The following is a 14,560-nucleotide window of genomic DNA, read 5'->3' on the forward strand; positions in this document are numbered from 1 at the left end:
ACTAAGTGGCAGTGTTCTGCCTCCAACAATGGTAAGGCACAGATACCACTCAGCTCACAAAGTAGGCATTGATGTGGATTGTGCCATCTAACACTTCCATATTACAAGTTCTGTCTACCTACTGGATGGCACCGTTTGTAGAGTGATTGCTCCAGTGCCAGTGCTGACCTGAGTGTTCCCTGTGACCACCTGGCTTTCCTCTCATGTAGCTGAAGCAGTGAGTGAGTTGCTAGGTTAAATGGCCACTGTAAATGCCCTCTTACATGTAGGCGAGGAGTGGAATCTGGGGCTTGTTAATGTGAATGGGTGTTTAATGGTCTGCAAGGCTCAGCTGGCTCGAGTTCAAGGTGAGTTTAATGTCATTCAACCAAACACATGTTTACTAACAAATGAAGCAGAGTTCCTCTGGACCAAGGTTAATGACACATAACTCACACATAACACATAAAGTAAGATTATCACAAATAAATTAGCAAACAATGAAGGTGTGTACACAATACAAGTTAAGACAAAAAGAGTATAATGCTGCTGGTGCTTCACACATGGCAGGAAGTTCGGTAGTCTTTCAGCCTGGGGGAAGAAGCCATTTCCCATCCTAACAGTCCTTGACCTATGCTACATTACCTCCTATCTGGTGGTAGGGGATCAAAGAGATTATTGGACAGATGAAGGTTTAATGGCTTGATGACTCCATGAGGACAGTTCTCAAGCTATTGCGTACATAGTTCATTTGGATGATTCAATGTAATTTTGTAAGTTCTGGATATTGTTAACATATGGCATCTCCCAACATTTTTCTTTTTCCAAATGATACTGAGTGATATTCAACATAACAGAAAGATATAATAAGCTTTTAAAAGACTGGCATTCAGCTGGAGGCACATGGGCTGCAGATGCTGGAATCTGGAGCCAAAAGATAGGAACTACTGCAGGAACTCAGTGAGTCAAGCAGCATCTGTGGGGGCAAAGTCCTTGGTCAGACCTGAGAGGGAAGCAAGCCAGAAGGAGGGAAAAGCTGAAGGGCTGGTAGGTGATTGGTGGGACAAGGGCTGTGTATGAGTGGGGGGGGGGGGGGGGAGGTGATAAGCATGTTGTACCAAATGGGAAAGAAGAGGGGAAAGCAGACTTGGAGGCCAGTGGGTGATATGGAACCAGATAATGGAGAGGTGGACAAATGGAACCAGGTAAGGGAGAGGTGGACAAATGGATCCAGGTAAGGGAGAGATGGATAAATGGAACCAGGTAAGGGAGAGGTGGACAAATGGATCCAGGTAAGGGAGAGGTGGACAAATGGAACCAGGTAAGGGAGAGATGGACAAATGGATCCCGGTAAGGGAGAGGTGGACAAATGGATCCAGGTAAGGGAGAGGTGGACAAATGGAACCAGGTAATGGAGAGGTGGACAAATGGAACCAGGTAAGGGAGAGATGGACAAATGGAACCAGGTAAGGGAGAGGTGGACAAATGGATCCAGGTAAGGGAGAGATGGACAAATGGATCCAGGTAAGGGAGAGGTGGACAAATGGAACCAGGTAAGGGAGAGATGGACAAATGGAACCAGGTAAGGGAGAGATGGACAAATGGATCCCGGTAAGGGAGAGGTGGACAAATGGATCCAGGTAAGGGAAAGGTGGACAAATGGATCCAGGTAAGGGAGAGGTGGACAAATGGAACCAGGTAAGGAGGGTATCAAATCTAGGCAGAGGAAAGGGGAATGCAATACATAAATAAAGAGAAAGAACATAGGTGGATCAGTAGGAATGGGAACAGAACCGAGGGAGCATGGATTATCTGGAACTGGATAATTCAATGTTCATACTGTTGTACTATATGTGGAATATGATGTATTGCCCTTGTAGTTTGTGTTTGGCTGTGCCACTGGAAAAGGCCAAGAACAGACAAGTCAGTGTTGGAATAGGAAGAGGATTTGAGATGGCATGCAACTGGAAGCTCCCAACAGCAGCTTATATTCAGCTACAGAAACATTAATGGACAGGTGTCACAGGGTTTTGACTGGAAACATAGACAATCCCTTTCCTCCCACAGTTGCTGCTTGACCCACTGAGTACCTCCTGCAGATTGTTTGTTGCTCTTAATGGATGAGGTTTCCTTTTCATTCCTTCTAAAGACACTTTAGTAGGGTACTCTGCCCATATGATAAGGATATGAGTTCAGTCCAGTACTGTTACTCACAAGCTTACATTTGAATCTTTGGCTCCACTTAACTTCTGTTTAATTAGAAACAGGGGGATCAAGTGAAACAGTATGAATGTGTCCTGAAATATTCAGCTATCCACTGACATGAAGAGGTTCTGGCATCACAGACTAACCGGATCATGCATGCCTCATTGAATGACCCCTGTTTAAATGTAATAAGCTGCATCATTCAGGGAAGGTGTACAAAGTTGTACACTTCACAGCCAATGACCCTCAGAGCCCTAGGGAAGTCAGCAGTGACATGGAACTGTTGTTATTCTTGCACTTGCTGATGCGTTTAGAGAAGCAGATGTGTCTCTGTGTTTCCTTCTTCAATGCAGCTGTGATCTGCTGGATCCATCTACACATGAAATGATGTCATTGAAATTGCCAGACAGAGCTTGGATGGCCCAGCAGTACTGAATGTCAGAGCAATAGTCTCCACACAGCTACTGCCCAGCCCGAAACTGTAGTGAACACATTCTATTTCATTCTATAGTGGCTTCCAAGGTGCTGTAAGTGTTTTGCTAGATATGCTTTATATACAAACAAAACAAAAATAATAAGATTTCACAAGACCACATCTGCATCATAAATAAAGGTCTAATTCCACATGTCTTCTTCCTTTAATAATGAGTTATTATATGAGATCTATCTATCATTTGCTCTGGGTTATTGGACCTGTATCTCTCTTGTCAGTTATTGCCTGTGGTATAAATGCCAGAGCTGTATCAAATATTATAATCTTTATTCATGTGGAAAAGAAAAAAAAGATTCTGTCATATAATAAAAATGATCTTGTCTAATTTTGGATTACACGAGACAAGCTTGGTCTGCTTGCTGTCAAGTTTCCATCTTAATTGAGGAATTGGATGAAGGTGAATGTAAGAAGAATGTAATGTGTGTCTGAGACTTGCCCCACTCAGTTTTTAAAGAAGCATTGAAATAACTGGAAAAAGTCCTATCAAAGTAGATAATTAAAACTGAGATGAACCAATCATGAAAGAGTATTGGGCCTCTCACTGTGGTTATTGAGCAGGTAGGTGGTGCACGCATGTGAGGTGCTTCTCTTAATAGCAACGTCAGGAATAGGCTGCCACTTAAAATCCCTTAATTTTTTTTTAAACTCAGAATGGCACTATATTATCAGGGAAAGAACAATGAAGCAAGCCAATTTTTGCAATTGCTGTAGGCAAGACTGGGGGCAATATTACAAGCCGCATATGCCTTTAATATAGTTGAAACAAGAACAGTAAAAAGATCAATGGAAAATTAATTTTTTATTTGAATTGCTCTAAGTAAACTCTCTTTTTTTGACTTGCTCTAGTCATTAAAATGAGGTGTTCTTGTAAAACCAAACATGCAGAAAATGAAAGGTGAGAGCTGTCTGCACCATGAAACCATTTTTTACACAGCACCAGCTTTTATTAGATTCATCTTTCCTCAGATAAATCTTTAAACTAATGCAGCTCTTATGAAATGGTCATAAAAATTTACAACGAGTAACTTTTGCCATTCCCGTACATGGGGGTGTTACAAGTACTTTAAAAAATCCTCGTTAGTGGTTTTAATTAATTGTCTAACGAGGCACAATCATTTGCAAAAGAATGTCTGGAATACAAGCCCTTATAACCTATCACTGGGAGTGAAAAATTTCACAGAGCAATAAAGTGCTGTCATGTGATATGCTGTCAAATTTTTAAGTTATCTTGAAATATGAGTAAGCATTATAAGAAGTCAATGCAACAAATTACAGAAAGCAAAGTATTTTAATTACCTAGCAATGTGTACATAAATCTTTGTAATTAATTCATATTTTAATGTATAAAACTTATGCAATGAATGGAATCTTTACAATGCATTAAAATGGAAAACAACAACAGATAACCCTAACTGTATAAAACAGGTGCAAAACTGAATTTAAAGCAAGCATCTTCTCTCCTCCCAGACACTGATGAACCTACTATACATTTTTAAGGCATTCTGTTTCAATAGATTTTATTAATAAATTCCATTCTATAAGGACATTAAATTCCTCACAAATGAATAGAAGTTGGTATACATTAGATTTTTGACAAGGTTGAAAGTATCCCACTTTAATAGTGGGTTAGAATTGACCAGTTTGCATAAGTGTTGGCCTGGCTATCAGACTTATGGGTTCTGTCATTTTGCCTCAGTCTGCAAGGAAAGGAGGAAAGGATAGTGGGTCAGATCAGGCTGATATGTAGTCAATAGTTTCATAAAGCAGCATCTGTTTGCTGCAATGCCTACATCAGCATGACACGGACTTCTGGGGCTGTTCATGAAGTGCAGGAGTACAGCAAACATTGCAGGTCAGACACCAGCTAAATCCAGGAACAGTTCCAAAATATGCTTTGCTAAATTCACATCACATGTAATCCCTCAGCGCTACGTCAGTCACAGCTGGTGTATCTAGTGCAGTACTGTTCTTTAAAAAGTGAAATGAGGGTAATTGGTATGTTTACTGGCTTTATCTTAATGAATATTGATTTTGTTAATCCAGTTATATACAGTATATTGGTTGTGTTTTAATATTTAATATTTTTATTATAATTTTTAATTATTCAAGTCATGTAAATATTTTTCAGGTATTTCAGTATTGGAGACTTGTAGATCTTTATACTAAAAATCTGTCAAAAGGCCATAAGGGCTGCCAAGATGTACAAAAAAGCTGGAAGAACTCAGCAGGTCGGGCAGCATCTGTTGAAACGAGCAGTCAACGTTTCGGGTCGAGACCCTTTGTCCATAAGGGCTGCCAATGGGTAGAAACTCAACATCCTGCTGGTTGTGTACTGGTCAATGCCACTGCACTAGGAGCCAGCGCAGTCACAGGTATTCTTTGAGAGATGAACTGAATCCTGCCCATTTGGGTTATTTGTTACTCATCAAGAGCTCCAACTCCAATTAAATAATCCTTTTGCTGAATTGGTCGTAGGTGAAGCTTCTGTACTCCTTTGGTAGCCCTCTAGACCCTAACCAATGATGTGTTTTAAATCTATATTTCATTGGACATTTCTTTGTGGAACTCAGAGAAGTAGAAATGTTTCATTGACTCTAGAGAGTATGTGATTTCTAGCCCCACTGTGATCTGTCCAAACCGCCTCTTATCCAATGTTCTGGCGAAGGAGCACTTCTTCCCATATTTTCTCAAAAGACAAAATTAAAAACATGAAGTGCTGGAGATAGTCAGCTAGTGAAGCCAGACCTGAGAGAAAAGAAATGGAGCTAACACTTCAGTACTGTGGCCATTGCTGGCTCTATGAAATCTATTCTCATCTGTTTGCCTGGCCTTCATCTTTCAGTTTAATGAATAGCTCTACAGCAATTGTTAATTTATTCTGTAAAGTTTGAACTAAGTTATATCACAGTGGGTCATTGATGAATATCAGGAATCATATCCAAAGTCCAAATAACCAATAAGTAATTCTGTAGGAGTTCAGCCAACATGTCTAAGAAATGGAAAGAAAAAGCCAGGTAAAATCTTTTTGACTTTGGATTTTGCCTCTTCCATTTAAATCCCCAAGGAATAATTCTACTTAAATATTCACTTACTATTGAAATTAATTTTAGTAAAGTCCCACCAATTGCCCTCATGCCATCATCTTTATTTATTCATCTTGATATGACCTTGTTTAAAAGAATTCACACCAAACCTCATCAACATAATGATCATGATATTCTTCAGGATACTAAGCATCTTGCTTCATACATGCCTGCTTCAAGAATCTCCAACCTCATTCTCAGCTGAATAGAGATATCATACTTATAAAACAGTTTTCTCCCATACATTTCGCTTATAGTCTCTACCTCATGCAATTGTTCTTAGTACACGTTCACCAATGTTAACACAGTGTAATTTCATCAGTACACTGTCATCTGAGCATCAAGCTTTCAATGTTAGAATCAATATTGTTGTTACTTTAAATGGGTTTGCCATCAGCACAGCTGTGAGAAAAGCAATAGTATCATAAGATGCAAAACAATATTAACAACTCTATTGAAAAGGCTGATAATGTGTGGATGTGTAACCTTTTATCTCCATTGTAAGGCTACAAATGTAATTTTAGTTTTTTGATTAAGGAAGTTCCACCAGTTTTCTAAGAGCCAATTTAAACCTTTGACCATAAGGGTTAATACTTGCCACAGTGTATAGTGTTGATGACTGTCGTGTATCTTGCGTATGAGGTGAATAAACCACAAATGCTTTGTGGTTTTATTTTTGAGACCTACAAAGAAAAAAATGAATTTGAAAGATTCCAGTGAAATTTTTTTCTGAGTTAGCAGTTCCATGCCTGCATTAGAACAGGTCGGAGGTAAGAATGCCATACTTTCAGTGATTAAACCAGATGCCATTAGTTTCCATGAACTGCTGTCACATGAATGATCATCGAGCCTTTAAAGTATGGTCTGACAAAGTAATATAATCACTTTCTGAAACCTTATTTGACCACTGAATTTTATTGGTTGATGTGTGAAATCCACATTTAGATATTTTATTCATTTTCAAGGTTCAATGCAAGTACTTCCTGGATTATTAAATTTCCTTCATGATATTCTTTTGGTAAATTTGCATTTGCTAAAATCGTAAAAGCAAATGGATGACTAGCTTCCCAGGTTGGGATTTCAATTTGCTTGTGCAAAGCACAGACAGACGTTTTGCTTGGTTGTATGTAGATGTGGAAATTTTGTCCAGTGTACTTGGCTGCTTTGTATTCAGTCTGTAAACAGAACAAATCTCTGATGTTTTCAAAATGTAGCAACCAATATCTGGGCCTATTGTAACAAAAATGTGCTTTATTTACTGATGTAATAAAATGGGATAATGTGGATAGAATCCATTGTCTGTCCATACATGAAAGTGTATAACGAAGTTTGCTATTAAACTTCAGCAACAATGATTTAGAACTACCTACCAAATTAGATGATTTCATGTTAAATCCATTTTAATTAAAGTAATGGGCATGCTTTTGAAATTTTAATGCTCCAATCATAGTTTGTACCCTCAAAATTATACTATTTTAATATTTGTGTATGAACATTAAATGCATTTGTGCAACATAATTGATCCATTAAATAACAATGGAAATTCAGGCAAATGCACACAAATGTACATTCATATCTGCTCAGGATAATTTCTGAACATGTCTTATAAAACATATGTTACTTGAACATAAATATGTTTTATATTAAGGATCTAGATTCTAAATTTTAATTGTTAAAGCAATTGTAGCAACATTTTGCACCCAGTCATTCCAAGGTCACTTAACAACCACTACGACCATTTCAACATCTCTGCACTACTAAAGTTGTCAGTTCAGGATTTCACTATCACTAGTAGTCACTTCAAAATAATAGTCTCATAAGATCACAAAGCCATTAACAAGGAAATTTTGACATCTCACTTCCAGTAACAGTAACCATACGACCAATTATCGTTAACATAGATTTTCCGACCTTGTACTGCCATTAACACAGTCACTCTAATATCACACTGCCATTAACACAGTCACTCTACATTGCACTATTATTAACACAGTCCCTCCAATACCACACTGCTATTAACTCAGTCATTCTAATATCACACCATCATTAAAAGAAATAGTACAACTGCATACTCTGACATATACACAGTTCAACCTCTAATTACCATTAACAGTAAAACACGACATTAATGTAATGCCATGCATGATTGGAAACAAAGTTGAAACAATGAAAAATAAAACATGTTAAAATAATAATGCAGGTTCCTCACCCTTTCAAATAGAGAATGCAACTGCTAATAATGCCCTCTGAAGTTTCTGGTTTTATTAATGACCATATTGTGTGTGGTTATGCCAGTTGTTTTGCATCCTCAAAAGTGCTGGGAAGTTCTGGACTCCTACTGGAAACGATCTGACTGGAGGGATTCTACTTCCTGAGATCACTACCAGTCCAACAGTGGAACAAGAGCTTGTCACCTCAATGGCAGGTTTATGGCTGTGACTAAGAGAAGTGAAAATAAGCTAAACAGTAAATCCTGATTACTCGGCCTTTTCTCCTTGGAGCGACGGAGGATGGGGGCTGACGTGATAGATGTGTATAAGATGATGAGAGGCATTGATCGTGTGGATAGTCAAAGGCTTTTTCCCTGGATTGAAATGGCTAGCATGAGAGGGCACAGTTTTAAGGTGCTTAGTAGGTACAGAGGAGATGTCAGGGGTACGTTTTTTACTCAGAGTGGTGAGTGTGTGGAATGGGCTGCGGGCAACAGTGGGGGAGGCGGGTACAATAGGGTCTTTTAAGAGACTCCTGGATAGGTGCATGGAGCTCAGAAAAATAGAGGGCTATAAGTAGCCCTATGTAATTTTTAAGGTAAGGAGATGTTTGGCACAGCTTTGTGGGCCGAAGGGCCTGTATTGTGCTGTAGGTTTTCTATGTTGCTATGTTTCTACTTGCTTTTTTAGAGTATAGGTTTTAATTATTATAAGTGTTCTTAATTGACTTTTATTTTATGATTTTTAGTAGTTTTAAAACACAATTTTTCATTTCTCTTTTAATAGTTGGCTAGAATTTCCAAGTTTCAAAGTCATTCGGAAGTCCAGAGAAACATTGACAGTTTTGATGGTTGGTAAAGCTGGGGTGCTCAAAGTCCAAGAATGTTCAAAGTAAATTTATTATCAAAGTACATATATGTCACCATATATGTATGACCCCGAGATTCATATACTACCTTGAGATTCATTTTCTTGCAGGCATTCACAGTAAGTGACAAGAAGCACAATAGAAAAACTGCATATAACAAAGATGGACAAAAAATCAATGTGCAAAGGATAACAAATTGTGAAAATAAAAAAGAAAATAAATAAATAAACAAAGAAATAAATTAATTTCAAGGACATGAGTTGTAGAGACTTTGAAAGTGAGTCCATAAGTTGCAGGGACAGTTAACTAATGGAGCAAGTGAAGTTGAGTGAAGTTATTCCACTGGTTCAAGAGCCTGATAGTTGAGGGGCAATAACTGTTCCTGAACCTGGTGTTGAGGGCCCTGACGATATCAGAGAGAAGACAGTGGTGGTCCTTAATGACAGATGCTGCTTACCCACGGCTGCATTCCTTGGAGATGTGATGGACTTGGCTGTATGCAATTCTTTTTGCAGAGCATGGTGCTCCATAGCAGGCCATGCTGCAACCAGTCAGTGCATTGTGCATCTATAGAAGTTTGTCAAGATTTTAGATGACATGCCAAATCTTCACAAATGTCTAAGAAAGTAGAGGTACTGCAGCTCAGAAAGCTGTAAGAAATAGGAGTATTAGGCCACTCAGCCTATGTAGTCAGCTTTGCCATTCCATAATGTCTAATTTACTGACCCTGTCAGTTCCATTCTCCTACCTTCTCCCTGTAACCCTGATTAATCAAGAACCTATCAACCTCCGCTTTAAATATACTGAATAACTTACCAAGTATTCAAAGGCCAAGATAGAGTTGATGTGGAGAGGATGTTTCCGATCATGGTTGAGTCTAGTACCAGAGTGAAGAGCCTCAGAAAAGAGGGATGTCCATTTAGAACAGAGATGAGGAGATATTTCTTTAGCCAGATGGTGGTAAATCTGTGGATTTTGTTGCCACAGGCAGCTATGGAGGCCAGGTCATTGGGTGTATTTAAGACAGAGATTGACATTACAAGTGTAGGGTGATTAGCAGAGCAGGGAGAACAACACTGAGGAGCAAAATGTCTAAAGATTGCAGTAGTGAGGGAGCAAGAACAATAATTCACCAGGGACTTTTGGATGTTCAGTATGGTATGCTCTATTTATTGACTGTTCAGCAACGGTTGTAGATTGCATCCTTAGACACAGATTTATGTCAGTAAGGAAGAAATGGCCTTTGCATGAATAGTAATGTTGTTATCCGCATGCTTGCTGATACAACAATGTCAAGTACAGAAACATTATTTACAGAACTCCCCAGTCCTATTCCCAATGGGAAAGATTGACCCTGCTTAAATGGTTCTTAATCTCGATTTACTTCTTGTCCAGCCCTTTACCCTTTTCCTATCACCTCCCAGCTTTTTAATTCGGCTCCCTCCCCCACCACCTGGCTTTACCTCTCACTTTATATACCTATTCTGGCTTCATCCCTCTTCCTTTCCAGTCTGAATGAAGGATTTTGGCCAGCTGCTTATTAATTTCCATCAAAGTCAGTTTAATATCAGTGGCATATATCCTGAAATTTGGTGTATTTGCCACTGCAGTACAATGCAATACATAATAATAGAAAAAAATGAATTACAATTACAGTAAGTATAGAAATAAAATAGTTAAATTAATTAAGTGATGCAAAAATAAAAAATAAAAAAGTAGTGAGGCAACATTCATGGGTTCAATGTCTATTCAGAAAATGGATGGGAGAGGGGAAGAAGCTGTTCCTGAATCACTGAGTGTGTGCCTTCAGGCTTCTGCACCTCCTTTCTGATAGTAGTAATGAAAACAAGGCATGTCCTGGGTGATGGGGGTCCTTAATGAAAAATGCTACCTTTTTGAGACATTGCTCCTTGAAGATCTCCTGGATACTACAGAGGCTGGTGCCCATGAATGGAGCTGACTAAGTTTACAACTTTCTGCAGCTTATTTTGATCCTATGCAGTAGCCCCCCCCCCCCCCCCCCACAAACCAGACAGTAATGCAGCGATTTAAAATGCTCACCACAGAAGATCTGTAAAAATTAGTGGGTGTCTTTGGTGACGTATCAAATCTCCTTAAACTCCTAATGAGATATAGCTACTGTCATGCCTTCATTGTAGCTGCATTGATATGTTGGGCCCAGAATAGTTTCTTAGAGATACTGACAAGTAGGAATTTGAAATTGCTCACTTTTCCATTTTCTGATCTCTCTATGAGGGTGCAGAGTTCCTCCAAAATTTGGTGTGTGTTACGTACAGTATAGGCTGGTGGTTCTTCACCTTGGAAAGGAGAAAAAAATCAGTATTGCAATGGAAACTTTGATTTTGGGAGGTGCTGAAAGTTTAAATTGAGTGGAACTAATACTGTATCTGGTATGAGTGTGTTAACCTGTTCCAGTGTTGTCTTCTTATCCTTTGATACCATTAGCTTCAACAAATGGTGATGGTAGCCATTTCTATAAAGCACTTAGACACAAAAAAAATCACAGGTTAACAGAGAAAATGCTGGGTTGTGGGACTTAAACATGATTGAAAGATGCAGAACAGATTAAGGATCCTCTTTTGCACTATGTCTTTGATTCTATTAAATATATAAAACTGCATCAATTTTGATAGTTAATAAAGGCTCGATGTATTCAAATGAGTTTCTTGATTGATAAAATGTAACAATGTGAGAGAAAATAGATTAAACTAATTGTAATGCATGTTTTAACAAAGCCTGTTTCCTGAAATTTGCCCTTTAATTTAATTTTTAATTTAAAATGTTTAAATTTAGATTCTTGAACTGCAAATTAAACTTGGTCATTCAACAATACTCCCAAAGTGTTTAAAGTCTTTTCTATAGATGAAGAAGAGTCAGCTTGTTTTCAAGGACAGTCAATTTTCTATGATGGATTTCTTAGCTTGCACAATTATTTTATTTTGTAAAGACTAAATATTCTCTTCACACTGATGTTATGAATTTGTTACATTTTTATCCTAATAAAATAACCAACAGCCATTATATGATACATCAACAACTAGTGGCAGTTTCTGACTGGCTTTTGTATTTTTTAAACATGGTCTGAAAACTGGTTTGTAGTGATGCAAGTCAAACGATTGTTTTCCAAAACTACACTGTATAAAAAATGGAATACTAATCTACAGAACAAGATGCTGAAAACAAAGTACAAATCCAAACAGGATTTCTGCATTTGCAGCAGCAATAAGAGAGAAAGCAGAGACTGTGCAGTATACTTTTTAGCTTTGTTGTGATGACTTTCATCCCCCAAATATTTGAAATATTTTAGCACCTCAGATCAAATAACTTTTTATTATAACAAGGTTCATATTTGATAGTCAATATAAGGAAAACTATATATGAAGTTCCATTTTATTTTGTATTTTTCATCCTTTTTATATTAAAAGTAATATTAAATGTTGTTCAGATATATTTTGAACAGATGAAAGGAGATGGAGAAAGGAGTAATATTCCATAAAACTCCAATGAAAATTCTATGTTTGAATCACTGAATGTGATTCCATCGGCAACCAGACAGATTACTGGCTTAATTTTTACAAACAATATTGGCTAACAGAACTGAGGAATATTTAATATTTACATCGGCTACTCAGAATTAAAAGACAAGGAATTTTAGTACTTAGCATGTCAGTATGGGGTTTAATGCAGGCATAACTGAATGCAATCCAAATCAGAAACAAAATGTGGACTCTCTCTATGAGACCCGTGGGAAGTAGAGGAGAAGCCTCAATGACGCATGTCTAATGAGGACAACTGTAGTCAATGACTTTAAAAAAATCAGTAGGAAGGCCAATGGAACCTTCATTGATTATTTACCTACAGCCTTCAGCAGCTTTCCTCTGAATTATTGGGTCTGAAGTCCAAAGCCACAATTATCTTTATTAAAATTTATTGTGCTGTGAACCACTGTACTTCATAGCACTTTGTGCCATAATTAATTCAACAGATGCATTCTGCGATCAACGTGGGGAAGCTCACATGATTTCAGCTTCTTTTGGTGAATATATCTATTTCTAGGAGCAGCACTGTTTAACAAGGTCACCAATGGCAATGTGATAAATGCGAAAAGGATAATCCTGGCGTCTCTACCCTGAGATCAGATGGACATTATCAGATTGGTTTTAACTCTGTGGGAGTGGGAATGGAGGGGTGAGAGAAACTCCCACTTTTCAACTTATTGCTGCCTTTAATTACCTGGCTGAGCCAATGAACTTCAAACTGATATTTTCACACTTTAGATGTTCAACTGGGTTCTTCCACTGTTCGAAGTTTGACGGCAATTTTTGGTATGACTAGGTAGAGAGTACACCATGTGTAGTCTATTTGGTTGTACCTAATCCCTTAACAATCACCTTCAAATAAATTATAGGAGATATTTCAAACTTGTTTATTTTTAGGAAGTCAAGACATGAGACACGCTCACTGACAAAATGAGTTCTGTCCATACTCAGCATCTTCTATTCCAATTTAACTTCCCAAAAGCAGGTTTACTGTGTGAGAAGCAGTTTCCTACCTACTAGCTACAGTCTCCACCTACAGCCGCGGAGTCATAATGATATACAGAATTTTAACAAAGATGAAGCTCTCCCTTGAAGTAAGAACTGGAATTCAATTGTAAACTAAGTGGGAGAGCGGAAAACCGATCAGATGAGGACTAACCAATCAGAGGGACAGACTATGGGGTATAAATACCACTAGACTAGACCTGACTGGGTAATCATCCCTGGTGAAGGCAGCGGAGTTTGACATATCGAAACGTTGGTTATAATTGACACCTGTACCCGGCTGGAAGCCTGAGAAGTGTTTATTTGATTAAATAGTCTGTTCTTAAATTTAATACTTTATGTCTGTGTGAATCGACAACCGCAAGGAAGAAAGCAATTGATCCATTCAAAGATCCGCCTGATCCAATTAAAAGCACTCCATTTTCCGGGTAATCAGATATCCACATTCTATAAATTCCATTTCTCCTACAACATTAGTACATGGTTTCTCTTGCAGCTGATGGTTCTCTGTGTTTGGCCTGAACCTGTCCAGATGGAGAAAATCAGATAAGGCTTACACAGCAACACAACTCTGAATGCAGTTAAAGTTTATTAAAGCCCAACCACATTCTACAATTAAAGAAACATATACACTGTGAAAGTGATATTACATGGAATTACTAAAGGTATAGTATAAAATGTTGTCAGTCATTCTAATAGGACTTCCCTATGCTGCACCTTACATGCTTTAACCCATGAATGCAGCTTTTGACCTGTCTCCCTACAAGTTGTCAATCCTGTTTGCAGTAGCCACTTTTATCTCCAAATATAACTTGTGTTCTAATTCTAAATTACCTCAGACTGTTTTACCAGCAATAGTGTTCTGCCTTCGACTCCTTGCAAAGTCTCCCTTATAACATTTTATCGCCATATTAGGTATAGCTGATGATAGAGGGGGGAAAAAAAACAAAAAAGACACACAAATCTACCGAATATTCTGATGAATATAGAAACATAGAAAGCCTACAGCTCAATACAGGCCCTTCGGCCCACAAAGTTGTGCCTAACATGTCTCTACCTTAGAAATTACTGGGCTTACCTATAGCCCTCTATTTTTCTAAGCTCCATGTACCTATCCAAAAGTCTCTTAAGACTTAATATCAAGATGGGTTACAGTA

This window comes from Hemitrygon akajei, chromosome 7 (genome assembly GCF_048418815.1).
Source record: "Hemitrygon akajei chromosome 7, sHemAka1.3, whole genome shotgun sequence".
Lineage (NCBI taxonomy): Eukaryota > Metazoa > Chordata > Chondrichthyes > Myliobatiformes > Dasyatidae > Hemitrygon > Hemitrygon akajei.